The sequence below is a fragment of the Ursus americanus genome, chromosome 23, assembly GCF_024610735.1.
Source record: "Ursus americanus isolate L20-20 chromosome 23, mUrsAme1.1.p, whole genome shotgun sequence".
Classification (NCBI taxonomy): Eukaryota; Metazoa; Chordata; class Mammalia; order Carnivora; family Ursidae; genus Ursus; species Ursus americanus.
Genome location: NC_142149.1, coordinates 28668868 through 28683979, shown reverse-complemented (window position 1 = coordinate 28683979; position 15112 = coordinate 28668868). Strand labels below are relative to the sequence as shown.

Below are 15112 nucleotides of genomic sequence, written 5' to 3'. Positions count from 1 at the left end.
CGGAGGTGGTGGTGAGTTTTAATGGGATCATACGTGTACATCACGTAGCCTAGCGCCCAGACCATAGTAAGCGCGAAAGAAGGAGAGAAAGAACAGAGTGACAAGCGGGGCGGCACGGGCAGCAGGCAGGCCGCCGGCGTCCCCCCCCCCCCCCCCAGAACCCCGTATCCTCAGGGCGAGCCAGCATCACAACGCACACTCCCGGAGACCTCAGGCTGCACCAAGCCCTTCTTTTAATGTTGGTTTTGTGTCTTTGTCTGTCTTCAGCTTGGAAGGAGGAAGGTACGTGCCTCCAGGGTCAAAGGATGTTCCTTTTACATTCGAAGGGAAACATCCAGAAGCCTGCAGAAGAGCTACCCTGCCACCCTCCGAAAAGGTGCAACCCCCAAGCAACAGCAGCCTGGCCTTTCTTTCTAGAAACAGGCTAATTTATTAATACTGTGGAAGCAAAGCGCTAGGAAAGACTGAGGACCTGAGGAAACAGACTTGGAATGATTTCAGGGCTGCTTCAGGAGTTAATACATTTCTCCTTTTTAAAAAGCTCCCCAAGTATGGTGACTAACATAATATAATAAAAAATCATTATAAAAAAAATAAAATAAAATAAAAATAAAATAAAAAGCTCCCCAAGACCACAACGCAATCTGTAATGTTTAAATTCATACACGACTGTGTACATATGTTTGCATATGAATATAGAAGGTCAACACGTCCAATTGTTAATTCTGGGAGAGAGAAGGAAGGGAGCCAGCTATGTACTATTTTTTGTATTTTAAAACTTTTTTCAAAATAATGTTTCCAGTACCTCAGTTGCTTAAATAATTCTCTGCACTCTTCTAACCAGAGAACTTGGCCACCTCAGCCTGGCGGGGGAGGGGGGGGGCTGTGCTCTTCCGCAGCCTCCCGCTAAACCGAGGCAGAGTAAACTGAGGAGCCGAGCGGCGCGTGTGGGAAGGGTCCAGCATCTCTAGGCGTTGCTAGAAGGTTTGGGCTGTACTCCCTGCACACAACATGCAGGGCACTTAGAATGGATTCTGCAGGGAATGCTCAGGACATCACAAACGCAGCTCTTGACCTGTTGCCACGGCGGGGCAGCTGACCCACAGCACGCCCCTCAGTGGGGGGCTGCAAGTCTTCATGGCGGGGACCCAGAGCCCCCCCCTTGAGTAGGGCCCTATCTGCTTCGGCACCCCACCGCCGGCAGGCATGGGCAGAAGCGCCATTCTGTACACCAACCAAGTCCTACACTTAAAAAGTTACCTGCCAACAAGCCACACACCAAGGGGCATCCTCCCGGGTCTATGAACCAAAGAAATGTAAGTTGGTGCTTTTAAAAAATAAATGTCCCTCTGCATTTCTCCCTTCCCCCAACCCAACATGGATCTCCTCTACGTACCCAGCTAAAATCCCAATCAAGAACCTGTTGGATGAGTTTTAAGAACTCTTACAGGTGATCTGGGAACATGCGGACTGGAGCTGACGCCTTCCAACTCTGCCCATCATTGAGGGATGGAAAATTGGGGGATCAGTAGCCACTTTTATTTGCGAGCATCGAAATGCGCTTGTCTGAAAACACTCTTCATCCTTGCCTATTAAAGAATCAACTGGAAAATAGCAAAATGGCCACACAGAAGAGCAGCTCACTGGAGCCTTCCGATGAGCTCGGGAGCTCTCGCCGTGCCAGCAGGGGTGTGTCTGCACCTCGCCGCCTCCGAAACCACCCAGAGGAGCTCATCATGCCATCCTGACCCTTTGCAAAGACGCCCCGTGTTCAACACAATCCCACCAGCACCCCCGAAGATAGGAAAGTTGGCGCACATTCTCTTTTAAAACCACTTATAATGAAAGTAATGTCTTTGTTATTTCAACAAACGTTTCCTAAATGCCAGCTATGGTCTAAAGCATGCGTTTAGGCGCTGGGGATAAGAGCCTCGTCCCTACCTCTGAGAAACTCCAAGTCAGGTGCAGAGCCAACAAGCACCTACCACGTATATGCAGAAGTGCTTTGGGGGACAGGACGCTAGGTTGCAACACACCTTCACCTCATTTTATGCAAAATGAAAAAAAAATCCCACAGGATTAAAATACTCACACTGGTATGAGGATAGGCCAAACTCAAGACCGACAACTTAACCTACTGATTTTTCAAAGCGGTCGAGGTATAGTCCGTTCTGAGTGATAACTGCTCTGCTACTATAATTCATGAAGAAATGCACTGTGCATTGCCTCAGTTAATTATAAAATGAAATTACACTCCCTGAACACTTCCCCAAGTGAGGGCAGGGGGTAGAAGCCTGGAGGAGGCGTCTGGCTGGGTAGCAAGTGGCAACCAGCCAGGGCTTACAGATGTACCGTGGCCGACATACCAAGCAGAGAATCCGCACGACCGATGGAGAACCGACACCTGATGCTGACTGCAGACCGTCTCCCTCATCTGCTGGAGCTGCTGTCGGTCGAAAAGGAAAATGTGACTACGAAACACCTGTCTGGCTTATAAGGGGAAGGGGAACAAAGCTTCAAATCAACTTCTGAACCTCAACCATTTCTCAATACTTTCAGAAGACCTCTTTGAAATGGCAGGGTGACTGCCATCCCCCAGTAACCTTCTCTAACCTCACCTGGAATGACTAATGTGGTTGCAACAGTATTACTCTGTCAAGGAGCACTCGTTCCACACCCCCTGAGCTGATGCATCTCCCAGCCACGTGAGAACTTGGCATTATTTTTAAAGCTAATTACCAGCAGGTTTTTGCGACAGGTGGAATGCATTTCTGTCACTTCCCTTCTGCAGAGTAAGCAAAGGCTTCACCAGGTGACCGGCGGGAGGCTGCAGCCTGGCCCCCGAAGTTCTGGGCATCTTTTACAGACAAGGGGGCTTCCTTTTGGTGGCCTGTCCTATGAAGCAGCAGCCTGGTATAGGCACCCTGCTGGAAAAAGTTTCTCTAAATCTCGATTCATTGTTGTTTGGCTGGATGGTACTGCCAGCAACAGTCCAAAGCCGAAAACACAGAATCAGAATAAGGCTCAGCACTTGGGAAATCCCTGCGGAATTTACGGGTCGGCACGACGGGGAAGGAGGAGTTTATTTTCAGTCACGTGTTACAACAGGGGTCTAGTTCATTGACAGAAGTTAGCGTGATTCAAAAGCATAAATCTTTGCTTTTCAATCATTTTGATCTTCCTTAAGGAGGGTTTAAAATTTCAGAACCAATTTTATTTTCAAACCCAAGTCAGGCACCAGGCAGCTACCTAGAATAACTGAGCATGAGGGGATAACAAAAGAAGTATGTTCTCTCACCTCTCTCCTCCCATACCTCTTTTGAAATTAGATATATGTTTTCCTGAAGGAAAAATGATCGGCTTGGTCCCTGAGAAAAGGAAGATGGAGATAGGACCAGAGGTGAAGAAGGGGGGTTATTACAAAACAGTAAAGTACAAGGGGAGGGCAGAATAAATAAAAATAGACCAGGGAGGGAAAACTGAATGGAAGAGGTCCATTTGTTTATTTTCACAGTGTTTGCCATTCCAGGAGGCTTGCTGAAGTTCCTGCCTTCAGTGGTTGGCTCTGGACCAACATTTGAAAGTCTTAGATCTTTGGAAAGAAAGATTTGGACAACAAAGTTGTTTTATCTGGGAGGGTAACTGGTTTACTCAAGAGTTCCAGGACTTTGGTTTTGATGTTATTACCTTGGCCTAAGCTTCTCTGTCCCAGGCGGTCCTGGCTATGTTTACTGATTTAGCAAGGGAAACAAGAGATCCTGGGAGGGAGGAGGGGCGTCTCCCAGGCCCAGTCTGCACGTTTGGCTGCACGGTCTCATTACCTGGGCACCCCGACGACGGCAAAGATGGGGAAAAGTCAAATATTTTTTAAAGGTCCTATCTCTCTCCACTCATAAGAGGGAAACAACACTTCTTTAACTTACTCCCCAAATAGACACTGCCGTGGACGTTCTGCCAAGGAGTGATGCGAAAGTGTGTTCCAAAGTGAAATGTAAGCTTGGCCCGGCGCCCAGCTCGCGACTGTATTTTGCACAGAGAGCTGCAGGCTGGTGGTACCGAAGGAACACATTTCCCTCCACGTGACTGCGAGAGCCAGGCAGCCCAAGCAGATTTCTGTGTGTTAATAAAATGTGATCTCTAGACGGTACACACCAGCAGCCCTGGGAAAACGTGAGCCAGGGAGAAGGACCCAGGGAAACCCACGGTCCTGGCTGAAAAGGGATGGCAGTTGCCGGCAAACTCGCTGGTGTCAAGGCGAGGCACTCCAGGCCCGCGAGTGCAAAATGGGGACAGAGTCAGGGAGGAGAAGGCCTGTCGGGTGCTCAGGGGAATGCTGCTAGAGAAAAAAAATAAGCCATGGAATCCCATCAAGCATGATCCCATGCAAATGTTTCTCTTTCTTGGTAGTCCTTCGTGGACACCTTCTCAAGAGCTGGAGCATACCTAGGATTCTGGGCACCTCGCCCCCAAATGGAGATTACCCCAAATACGGCCGTTTGACTCTTGGTTCAATTGTATATATTCTGATCTGGTGTAAGGGGTGGCAAGCATATTTCTATCCCCTCACCCCACAGGGGCCCAGCAAATACAGTCAACTTTCTATGAACACGGCCACCGTGGCGAGGGAATCATAAGCAACCAAAACAATCACCATGGAGAGGCCTGGGCCATGAAGAGCTTGCTTCTGTGGCCAGCTCCTGCCTCGTTGCCACTGTGGCCTTGGCCTCCTCTGACCTCAGGAGGGATCCATTGCTCAGTGCCTCAAGCCTATCAATCTATATCTTTGGGGGGGGGTCACAGGCTGAGGAGGAAAAGGGGGGGATTAGCCACCCCTGCTCACTGGGCCTCCTTTCACAGATCACTTAATCTCCAGGACTTTCCAATTCACTATGCCTTCTGGCCAACTTGATCTTCCCAGTGTGGAGAGCGTGTGGAGGCTGGAGGTACCAGGGGCAGAGCATAAGGACCCCAGGGAGCTTCTGAACCTCTCAGGGACTATGCTGGAGATCACAGGACTTTATGGGCCAATGGGTTCCTCTGGTTGAAGGGAGTGGAAAGTCCTAGAAGACACTGCTCCCCCGCTCTCCTCCCCTGCAGCAGCCCAGCCCCCAGGTTCCCGGACCACCGGCAGGCAATCAGCCATCACCAGCTAATTAAGGAGCAGCTGAGTTGATGAGCACCTCCCAGGCCCAGGTGAGCCTTCACCTTGGTTAATCTGCAAACCAGTTAATCGGCCTCAGGATAATTGAAAGTTAATCGTATGCAGAACTCAAGTGCAGTCACTGGAAACAGCAAGAACCACGGGAGCAGAGGAAGCCAGGGCCACTCTCTGCGAACTCTCTCGGGCCACTCTTTAGATTCTGCACAATGTTTAACCTCAAGGCCACCGCCCGCCTGCCTCACACAGTGCTGGGCCCACCCCTTGTCACACAGTAACCTTGATCCCAGGAAGCACATAGTAAGTTCTCCGTAAAATGTGACCGCTATTCCTCTCCTGGTGCAGCGCGTGGATCTCCAGCTAGGAGACCTCTGGCTGGCTCTGGGAGGCACACTGGGGGAGCTGTGAGAAGCATCAGAGGTTCAAACGTCACCAGGAAAGCAGCTCCACAGCACAAACACATAAAGCTCATTCTAAAACGGAAGAGAAATAAACTTCGCAATATTTCCATCCGCGTGGAATAACGGAAGGTCATCCCAAGCTAAAGCAGATCGGTAAATTCTCCAGGGCCTTCTTCAAGAAAGTGGTGATGTAAGAATCAGTGTGGCCACTGAGGGGCCCAGCCTCCTGGTCATTCCAAGGTCCAGGTTTTCCGGGAATCTGCAGCCGTGACTGCCGGCCACAGCCTTCCAGGCTTGGTGGTTTGTGGTGGCCTTTGCTGAAGCAGTGAGCGCCCCCCCCATGCCTGACACTCCCCCCCCCCCCCCGTAGCATCCACTGGAACCTGATGGGGACTGTTGCTTTTACAACTCTGTCCACCTTGCAACTCCTGCCCTGAGATCGCGGCGCAGAATCGACAGACTTCCCGTCTTCCGTTCTATCAAACTCCCCAGAAGAAACCTCCCGCAGAGCACAAACTAGTATGTGCCAGGGGCTTGGAATAACACTCATCCAGGACACCAGAAACTGGCCCGACTCCTTGATCTTCTGCCCAGTGGAGGGACAAGTACTGAAGGATCTTCCCCACCTGCTCTGTCAGGGCAGCAAATACCTGGCACAAAGACTGTCCCACCTATGCCTGTGGCAGACATGCCTAATTCATCACAGAACTCTTTCCACTGAGCCCAGCCCAAGCTTCGGTCTTTCAGGATGCCATTCCAGGCACCTACCCGTGCACCGAAGCCAGCTGGGAGCTGAAACCTGCTGCCATCGTGGCAGGGCGGGGGGGGGGGGGCAGGGGCACAAACCTGATCCCAGACCTGCAGGGGAGCAAGCCGAAAGCAGAGCGGACCGCTGCCCTTCTAGAGAAGTTGCCATCAAAAGAGCTAGCTGTGGGCCGTGGGGTTTTCCTTTTTTTCCCCCCCTCTCTTTAAAAAAAAAAAATTATTTTGTCTGGCTAATAAACTGCTGCTAAAAAATTCAGCTCCCAGAGCAGTAATTCCAGCCCGATAACCTGCTTTCGGGGTTGCTCAGGAATGCTGAATACCAGACAGAAGCCGGGGGTTCCCATTCACAACGAAGGCCATTTTTAAGGAAGAAACTAGCTTTAATGCTCTTGTTATTTTTTCCAAAGTGTCACATGTCTTTTGCGTTTCAGCTTCGGTTTTTAAACTCCATCACTCTTCATGAGTGGCAAAAGGTCAGATTCTTAATCCGTCTCCTTGCTTGGTAGCAGTACCATCACCCCGAATGGCTCTGCATTTTTTGCACCAAAATCTGAATGTCAGTCTTCCAACTCATAGTAGTCTTAGAACAGAGTCACAGAGCTAAAAATAGCAGCCATGTTTTACAGATAAGAAAACGGAGGCCTTGAGAGATTCCGCGACCAGGGACACACAACCCAGTCCTGGCAAACTAGCTCTAGAACCTTGATTTGGCTGACTCCAAATTCAGTGCTCTTTGTAAATGGCCTACCTCCAAATTGCTGCTACATGTTTTCTCTTTCTCTTTTTAAGATTTTATTTATTTGAGAGAGGGGGAGCACAAGCAGGGGGAGGGGCAGAGGGCAAGCAGACTCCCCACTGAGCACAGGGAGAGCCCGACATGGCACTCGATCCCAGGACCCTGCGATCGTGGCCAGAGCCAAATTCAGATGCTCAACTGACCGAGCCACCCAGGCGCCCCATCCCATCTTGCCACCTAAAATCCAACGGAAATAATAACGCTAACCCAATGTATACTTTAATTTGAATTTATTTTGGTCAATTTTCTAATTGGCTAACTTGTATTTATGACATCCTTGTGAATTAGAAGGATGTAGATTGTTCTCATCTTACAGATGAAGAAGTAAAACCCTAGAGAGGTAGACGACTTGCTTAGGACATTTCATAGCAGAGCTGGGACTATAAAGTGGATCTTTCAGCACACCTAAAGAAGCGCCGTGGGGCTCTGCACCGACGCAGCCGCACATGCAGAAATCTGGAAGAGTCCTAACACTGAACTACAAGTACCTTTTAGAAAGTAATCTTTAAATACCAGATTCTCAGGGGAGCCTGGGTGGCTCAGTCAGTTAAGCATCTGCCTTTGGCTCAGGTCATGATCTCAGGGTCCTGGGATTGAGCCCCACATCAGGCTCTTTGCTCACAGGGAGTCTGCTTCTCCCTCTCTCTTTCTCAAATAAATAAAATCTTTAACAATAAATACATAAATAAACACCAGCTTCTCACTCTGAATTAAAACTTACTGAGTGACAACTGTGAACAGGCACAATCCCAGGTCCCTTCACTGATTAGCCCGTTTCATGTAATTTAACCCCATGACCATCCTGTGATTGGCTGCCATGTTTCAGGTGAGGAAAGGCAGGGGAAGGACTCATAATTTAAGTGACTTGCCCAAAGTATCATGGGTTCCCAGGAGACCTCCGACTCCAAATCCAATTTAGTTGAGTGCCTAGTGGGTCCAATGGTGACATGCTCGTGCTATTAGGACTGTGTTTCTTTGAATATCTTTATCAGAGCTTGTTATTTCTGCCTTGAGGATGATTTCATCCTGATCTCCATGGTTTTTGGCCACCGCGACATGCCCAAATTTATTTTTAAGCTGCCTGTAATCAGAGTGGAAGGGCTGATGAAGAAAAGAGAAAACGTACTTTGGCGACGTAGCCACAATATGCAATCCTCCTGGGAGCAGACTAAACTCCAGGAACCAACATCGTTTCTAATATGAGCTGATTTCCTACCACCTCTTCCATTAAGTGCTTAGCACCAGCCCGGCTTCAACACATAATGGGTAGTGCTATGATTTCATATGCATTTCGCTGATTTAAAGTTAGGAGGATTGTGCCCACTCCTTTATGAAAGAGCAGAGAGATTTCATTAGATGTAAAAATATGCTCAGGGAGCTGTCGCTGGAATCCAGAGGGGGAAATCTTGCTCAGTTCGATGTACTTTGTTAATCTTAAGACAGGACTGTTGTACCTTGAAAAGCTTTACCCTGCCACACCCATATGTACAGTACACGAAGTGCTATGGCAAGACCTATGCCAAGAGCCCACATCTCTAATCTCGTTGAAAAACAAAGTCATATCAGGTTAATCCCAATTCTTAATCAACGTCTCGTCATCTCCTTTGTGTAAAAAAACTATTTTCATACTTTTCTTCCAAGTAATCTACTTTGGTTTTCTCAATTTCCTCCCGTTCCCATTCCACCTCCACAGAAGGGTCCATTTTTCCTATCTGGAGACCTCCATGCCACTTTTCCATCTTATAGGGGGGAGTTAAGAAGAAAGTGTCTAAGAGGTTTACACTAGGAGGAGCAGAAGGCCAGGGAGTTGGCTACCATGGGGGACCCCCCGTCCTGCCTCTCCCCACCCAACAGCCCATCACCAACAACTGGGGGGGGGGCTGCTAGTTCTCCACCCCACGACCTAAAGGTGTCACCAAAGAGAAAAAAGAAACACAACTCACAAATCTTAGAGAACGTTGGAAAGGCCTGAGAGCCCCTAGAGAAATGTATGTAAGTTCCATTTCTCCCTTCCCCTCTTCCAAGCTCTCCCAGGCACAGAGTCAGAGGCTGCTGGTAGGGGATGGAGATGGAAGACACCACCCTGGACCCATGCAGCACACATCCCCTAGCAGAGCCACCCAGGAACGCAGGCAGTTACACTGTCACACGACTACAACCAGGGTTTCCGGGTGGAGTAGATCTTTCCACGGAAGTCGATACACGCAGGATGCTCAGCCCCTCTGCCTCCTCATTACTCTTTCTTCCTGAGAGTGACACGGAAGCTGGGGAGCGGTTTCCAGGCCCTCAGTGCTGTAGCACAAGACGCACTCCTGCTTAAGTGTCCATACATGACGACGGAGGCAGAGGAAGAGAGAAAGAGTAGAATACAGACGCCAGTGATGAAAGCGACCGCTCCTACACTGAGCACTGCTCAAGAGCTTTGCATGTATCGCCCCGTTTACTCCTCCAGGAATCCTCTGGAGCAGGCATGATCTTCCCCATGTTCAGAGCACAACAGAGGCAGAAGAGCGACAGAGCCAAGATCTAAGTTCAGGCCGGAGGGTTAACCCCCACATCATGCTGCCTTTTGATGCAGGGAAGGGGAAGAAGGAGAGGAAGTTTCTCCAAAGAGATGATTGTTTCATTGGTCAAATTCAAGGAAAAAAAAGAGAAAAAAACCACACTATCCTTGGGGATTGGTTTAGGATGTCCTCTCCGATGGTAGGTAAATGGACAAAAATGCTCCTTTGGTTCCATACACTTACTGCATAGGAAAACTTAAGTTTATGGATATAGAAGGCACGTGTGGTGGAGCAGATGGGGGAGGGAGGCAGACAGAGAGAAGCTGCGACAATTTGGTGGGAACACCAATCTGTACTGCTGCAAATGTCCCAAGGACAGACGTACTCCCGCCACTCACTAACAGACATTGCGATTAGAACATCAATTCATACACACACAGGTAAGGTCTTCAAAGACGAGTTTATACTCAAATAAGTTAAAATGTGCTTAAGGTTCTATTTGCATAATTAATCTGCTTGGTGATATCTTTCTCCATAAAGCAGATGTAAATTTCAGCTTCATCAATTAAAGGTCAAATGATCACAAAATCTGAATCAATGCGATGTGACTATCAGGAAAACTGAAGGGTAGGACGAGAAACAGAATATAAACAAATTCAAATTGCTTCCTCACACCTAGTTTTTGGAGTAGTGAAATTTCATTCGTCTTCAGACTTGTAAGGAATCCAGTAACTAAATGCTATTAAATGGCCTGTTCTGTTTGAGTAAATTTCACTTTCAAAGCTAAAAAATACTTATTTTTTGACACAGATGTAAATATCATTTTAAAAAGCATTCAGGTGGTTACTGGCCATTTGAAATAAATATATGCTAGATTCCACCAAGAAAAAAAGATACCTACCTCCCCGGGGAAAGTGTATTAATATAAAGAAATCAACTGTAGTGAAATAAATTCTATGAAATTCTTACAAAGTCAGTTTTATAAACTTATCCTCAGAAAGTCTACCAAGGCTTTTACTTCTCTCTTCACACATTCTAGATCTTTCTTCTCTAAATCTTTCCGTAGCCTTCGGTCTCTTAAAAGCAATATTATTTTGACTGGATCTGAGATCCCCATCCTATTTTTAAACTTTTCTCTAGTAAAAGCCTCCTTAATCTCCTTAGTGATACGAACTAATGAGGCCCACAGCTTCATGAATCCATTCTAAGGTGAACTGAGTCTTCTGCTTAATCCTCAGGGCAGATGGAGTTTAACTGTTTGCCACTCTCCTGTAGCAGTACTCTTCATATCTCGGGGTATTGAGATCTCTGATCTGGGTAATCTGATTACTACGAATCTAGATGATCTTGTCCATCTGGTTTACAGCATGGATTCCCATTGGTCAGAGCCGGGTGGAATCCTTCCCCAAACAAACCTTCCCTTTCCCCATTCGATTCAATTCAAGAGGCATTTATCGTGCATGAATGGACAGCCTCGCTTCTTAACTCTTTCCATTAAGTGCAGAAGCACTTACAGAGCAGCAAGGAGACTTTCCTTCTCTGCTCTGCTGTCCGGGCCTGGATTCCATAGCAAAGACATCAAATCAGACTGTTAAACCCAGAGCTAATTAGAAAAGAAAGCATTGCTCTTCCCCACTCAAGGAGTTTTCTGCCAAAGCACTTATTTTTGCTGATCCATTTATGCAATCCCACTTTCTAAGAGAACATTTTGTCACAGATGATTTAGTGTCGCAGCTCCCCGGAGCGTCTTTCCGTAGTCGGCACTTATTGTTTTTAGGAATCTACGGTCTCCCAGGCAAGACTGGAGAGGGAAAGAGGTTTCATTAGCCACAAGCCATCTCTCATTATAAGACCCCAAATTCCAAAGCATCCTTCCAAAAATCATTAATGAAAAAAAAAAATCCCAGATGAAACTTCTAAAAACAAAAGTTTCAGGAACCTTGTGTGACAGTGGAACTGTGTGATTTTTCAGGACAGAAAGCGAGACTGCATTCCCATCATGAGCTCAATGGGTAGGGAGTTGAGACAGTGAGGATGTGTGTTAAAGTCAGAAGAGAAAGAAAACAAACATTTTAGGAATTTCCACCTTCAGTCACGGACTGTGTATCCACCAGAAGCCAATTTCACCGAAACAAGTACTGTACGGTTTTCCCCCAACAGACCCTCAATTCTGCCAACACTCCCGTAATTGTCTTCCGTACATCGCTGGAGGTGAGACCGCACACACTGACTGTTATTTTTTAAGTTAACTGGTTTGGGTTAGGGCAGCTCCTCCAGCTTTCTGCAATCTTGGCTTGACACCAGAATACACTTCAGGGGTATATGGGCAAGTCACTTCATGCACGTGCCATTCGGCGTCCCATCCCATCCCCCAGACCCTGTCCCTGCAACACGCACAAAGCCCCTTTCCTCTAGCAGCATTCCCAATGTGACACACACACACACACACACACACACACACACACCCCGTACGTAAGCGTGATGTGCAATTAATTCCGGTTTGAGGGGAGAAGGAAGCCACAAATACAAGGTCAGGACTCAAGAATGCAAAACTATAATGATTCCTTTGTCTCTCAGGAGTAAAATTAATAAGCTGGCCAGAAACTTGGCGAAGTATTTTTAGCTGGATATTACCGCTGCGGGTAATCCTTAGAATCAGGTACGATTTGTACCACTGAGGCATTCACGCCTTCTATCTGTTTCTCACATACACATATACACACAGAACAACAACAGCAAAACCACACTCGGAAGTCAGTGCGATACACTTGTTTGCAAACCTAGTAGGCTTATAAAATAGAGGCATTCAGAAGTGATGAATGTTAATGGGTTGGGTTTATTAAAATCTATTTTTCTACTCCTGGGAGACCAGGCCTGCTTTTGGACTTTTAAATTCTGAACCATTCAAATCCCTCCAACTATTTCCTTGCCAAAGAGTGTTTCCCCCCATCGCTAAAATCATAAAGCCCAAAATGATGGGCTTTATAAGTGAAACCTAAACCCTGTGTTTTTGAATTACTTTCTCTAGATCATTAGAACATTGTGCTTGCAAAAACTGTTTGATGTTCAAGGGAGAGTATTTATTTTCAAAATAATAATAATAAGGAAGTCCCAGTTTGCCAGAGGAAACTATTGTGAAGTACCTAAAAATGTTTCAGATCCAACCTTGAACCGAAGTGGAAACGGCCACATGCTCCCCACCTCCCTCCTCGCAAACCTTCAGTGGCTCCCCACTGCCTACTGGATCAAGTTCAGGCTGCACAGCCGGGCATTCCTGTAGCTGCCAGCTTGCCTGGCACCTCCGTCTCCAGACTCATCGCCCTGACTCCTTCATACGAATTTCCCGCACCAGCCAAGCTGGCTGCACATACACCTTGTCCCCTCAACGCCCCACGTTCCTGCCTCTACAACCCTGCCACCCCGCTACCCACTCACCACTCTGGCTCTCCACCTCTCGTCCCACACCCAACACAGGGTCCAGCGCTTCCTATTGTCTGCACTGCTCCCTTATTTATTTTTAATTATTTTCCTCACTTTCTGGATCACTCTTCCATCTTCTCTTTTCGGTAGATTTATTGGAGGCCTCTCTGTCCCATCGTTTGGCACCAAGGACATGCTCCTCTGTCCTGTCACTCATCCTTTTACCTCAAAGTTCTATCTTCCCTACTAAATTGCCATCTCTTTGAGACCAGAGGCCAAGCTGTACCCTTGTCTGTCTTCCCCAGGGCACACCACAAAGTGAAAGCTGATGCTATTTCTGGGGACAAGCCACACTGCTCCTAAAACTTCCTCTGTCGCTCCCTAACCTTCACGTCATTGACAAGAGAAAAGTAACAGACTGACTCACGCCTGGTAAAGGCTGGCCCCCTGGGGGCCGGGGGCCATGCTAGACCCTTTGTGCACACTACCTTTTAGAAAGCTCACAGAAACTGAACAGAGATGTTACCCTGTAGATGAGAAAAGGAAGGTGCAGAAAGAGTAAGGATTTATGCATTACAGGACCGTTTGGGAGAGAGAGGAATTATTATTCTGGAATGCTTATGCAAAGTCTTGCTTATAAGCAGGAGGGTGAACTAGACCTCTCTCCTCCTCCAGCACCGGGATATGCCTTATGGCTTCTTTACCCCTGAGTCCTTATATTGCCTTCAAGTAGAATTACTAATGCCTATTATTAAAAATTCAATGGTAACATCAATTGATTTGCTAGCAAATAAGTCAGGGAGAAATCTTCTAATCAGGAACTTCTTTGAACTGCATTTTGTCTGTTTCAGTTTTTAACCTCATGAGCAAGGGGGAATGATGACAGGTAGCAGTTAGCTACCTCGGGTTACCTAAAACTCAGAGGCCAAGAGGGGCAAGCAAGACTGGGCAGAGGGGCAGAGGAGAAATTCAAATTCCTTGACCAGAGGCCTTACTGGGCTAGGAAAGGGGGCGTATGCAGACGCACCAGGAGACCAATGCTGGGTCCTCCCAGGAGAAAGATCAGGTGGTAATGAGGACGCCACCCACCGCGGTTACGAGCTGTTATTGAGCACTTACTGTGTGCCAGGCACTGTGCCAAGGACTCAATAAGCGCTGGCTCACAGGACCTTCCCAAATCCCACGAGGCAGATCCAGTGATTGTTTCCCAAGTTCCAGATGGGAAACCAGAAGCAGATCATTTAAATGACCTGCCCGAGATCCTGAGTGAGCACCAGTCAGGATCCACACCCAGGCTGGCTGGTTTGTTGGATACTTTTTTTTTTTTTAATATTTTACTTATTTATTTGACAGAGAGAGAGACTGCCAGCGAGAGAGCCAGCGAGAGAGGGAACACAAGCAGGGGGAGTGGGAGAGGAAGAAGCAGGCTCCCAGTGGAGGATCCCGATGCGGGGCTTGATCCCAGGGCTCCGGGATCACGCCCTGAGCTAAAGGCAGACGCTTAACGACTGAGCCACCCAGGCGCCCCTGGTTTGTTGGATCTTAAGCTCTAAGCAGCTGCTCTATGGCCCATGTGGTGCTGCCCCAGACACGGGGCCATTCTGATGGCAACGGGGGCCCGGCCGGCATCCAGGTCTTCAGGAAATTTAGGTTCATTCCAAAACAATGGCTTAGGGGCTTTCGGGTCAGGACATTTACTGGAGGAATACCAAAAACATACTAAATGAAAGATATTCTCAACCACTTCCATTACAGAATCAAATGCAGACCCTGTCCCTCCCTTACGTGTTCCTTCCCAATGTTTTCTTTAATCCTGTGACTTCCCCTGCTACTTCCCTCTTCCCTCCATTTTCACCACTGAGACATGAAAAATGACTCCCGGGGAAGAGTGACCAGTGCAGTTGCAGGACAGGTTCCAGAGAAGCCTCATAAGTCATGGGTGTCTTCTCATCCTCTGGCTTTCTGCATTACGATGTTATCAAAGCTTTTCGCTGCCCACCTTGCCCACCCTGCCCACCCCTTTCTTTCTCCTCCACCTAGTTTTGTCTTCATCTTCCTATTTTTCTAG

The 15112-nt window shown here is 47.7% G+C and overlaps 1 protein-coding gene across 4 annotated transcripts in view; it reads right to left on the bottom strand.

Moving 5' to 3' along the window:
* Positions 1 to 15112, bottom strand: part of HLF (HLF transcription factor, PAR bZIP family member) — a 52129-nt gene that overhangs the window by 27865 nt on the left and 9152 nt on the right. The window lies entirely within an intron of this gene.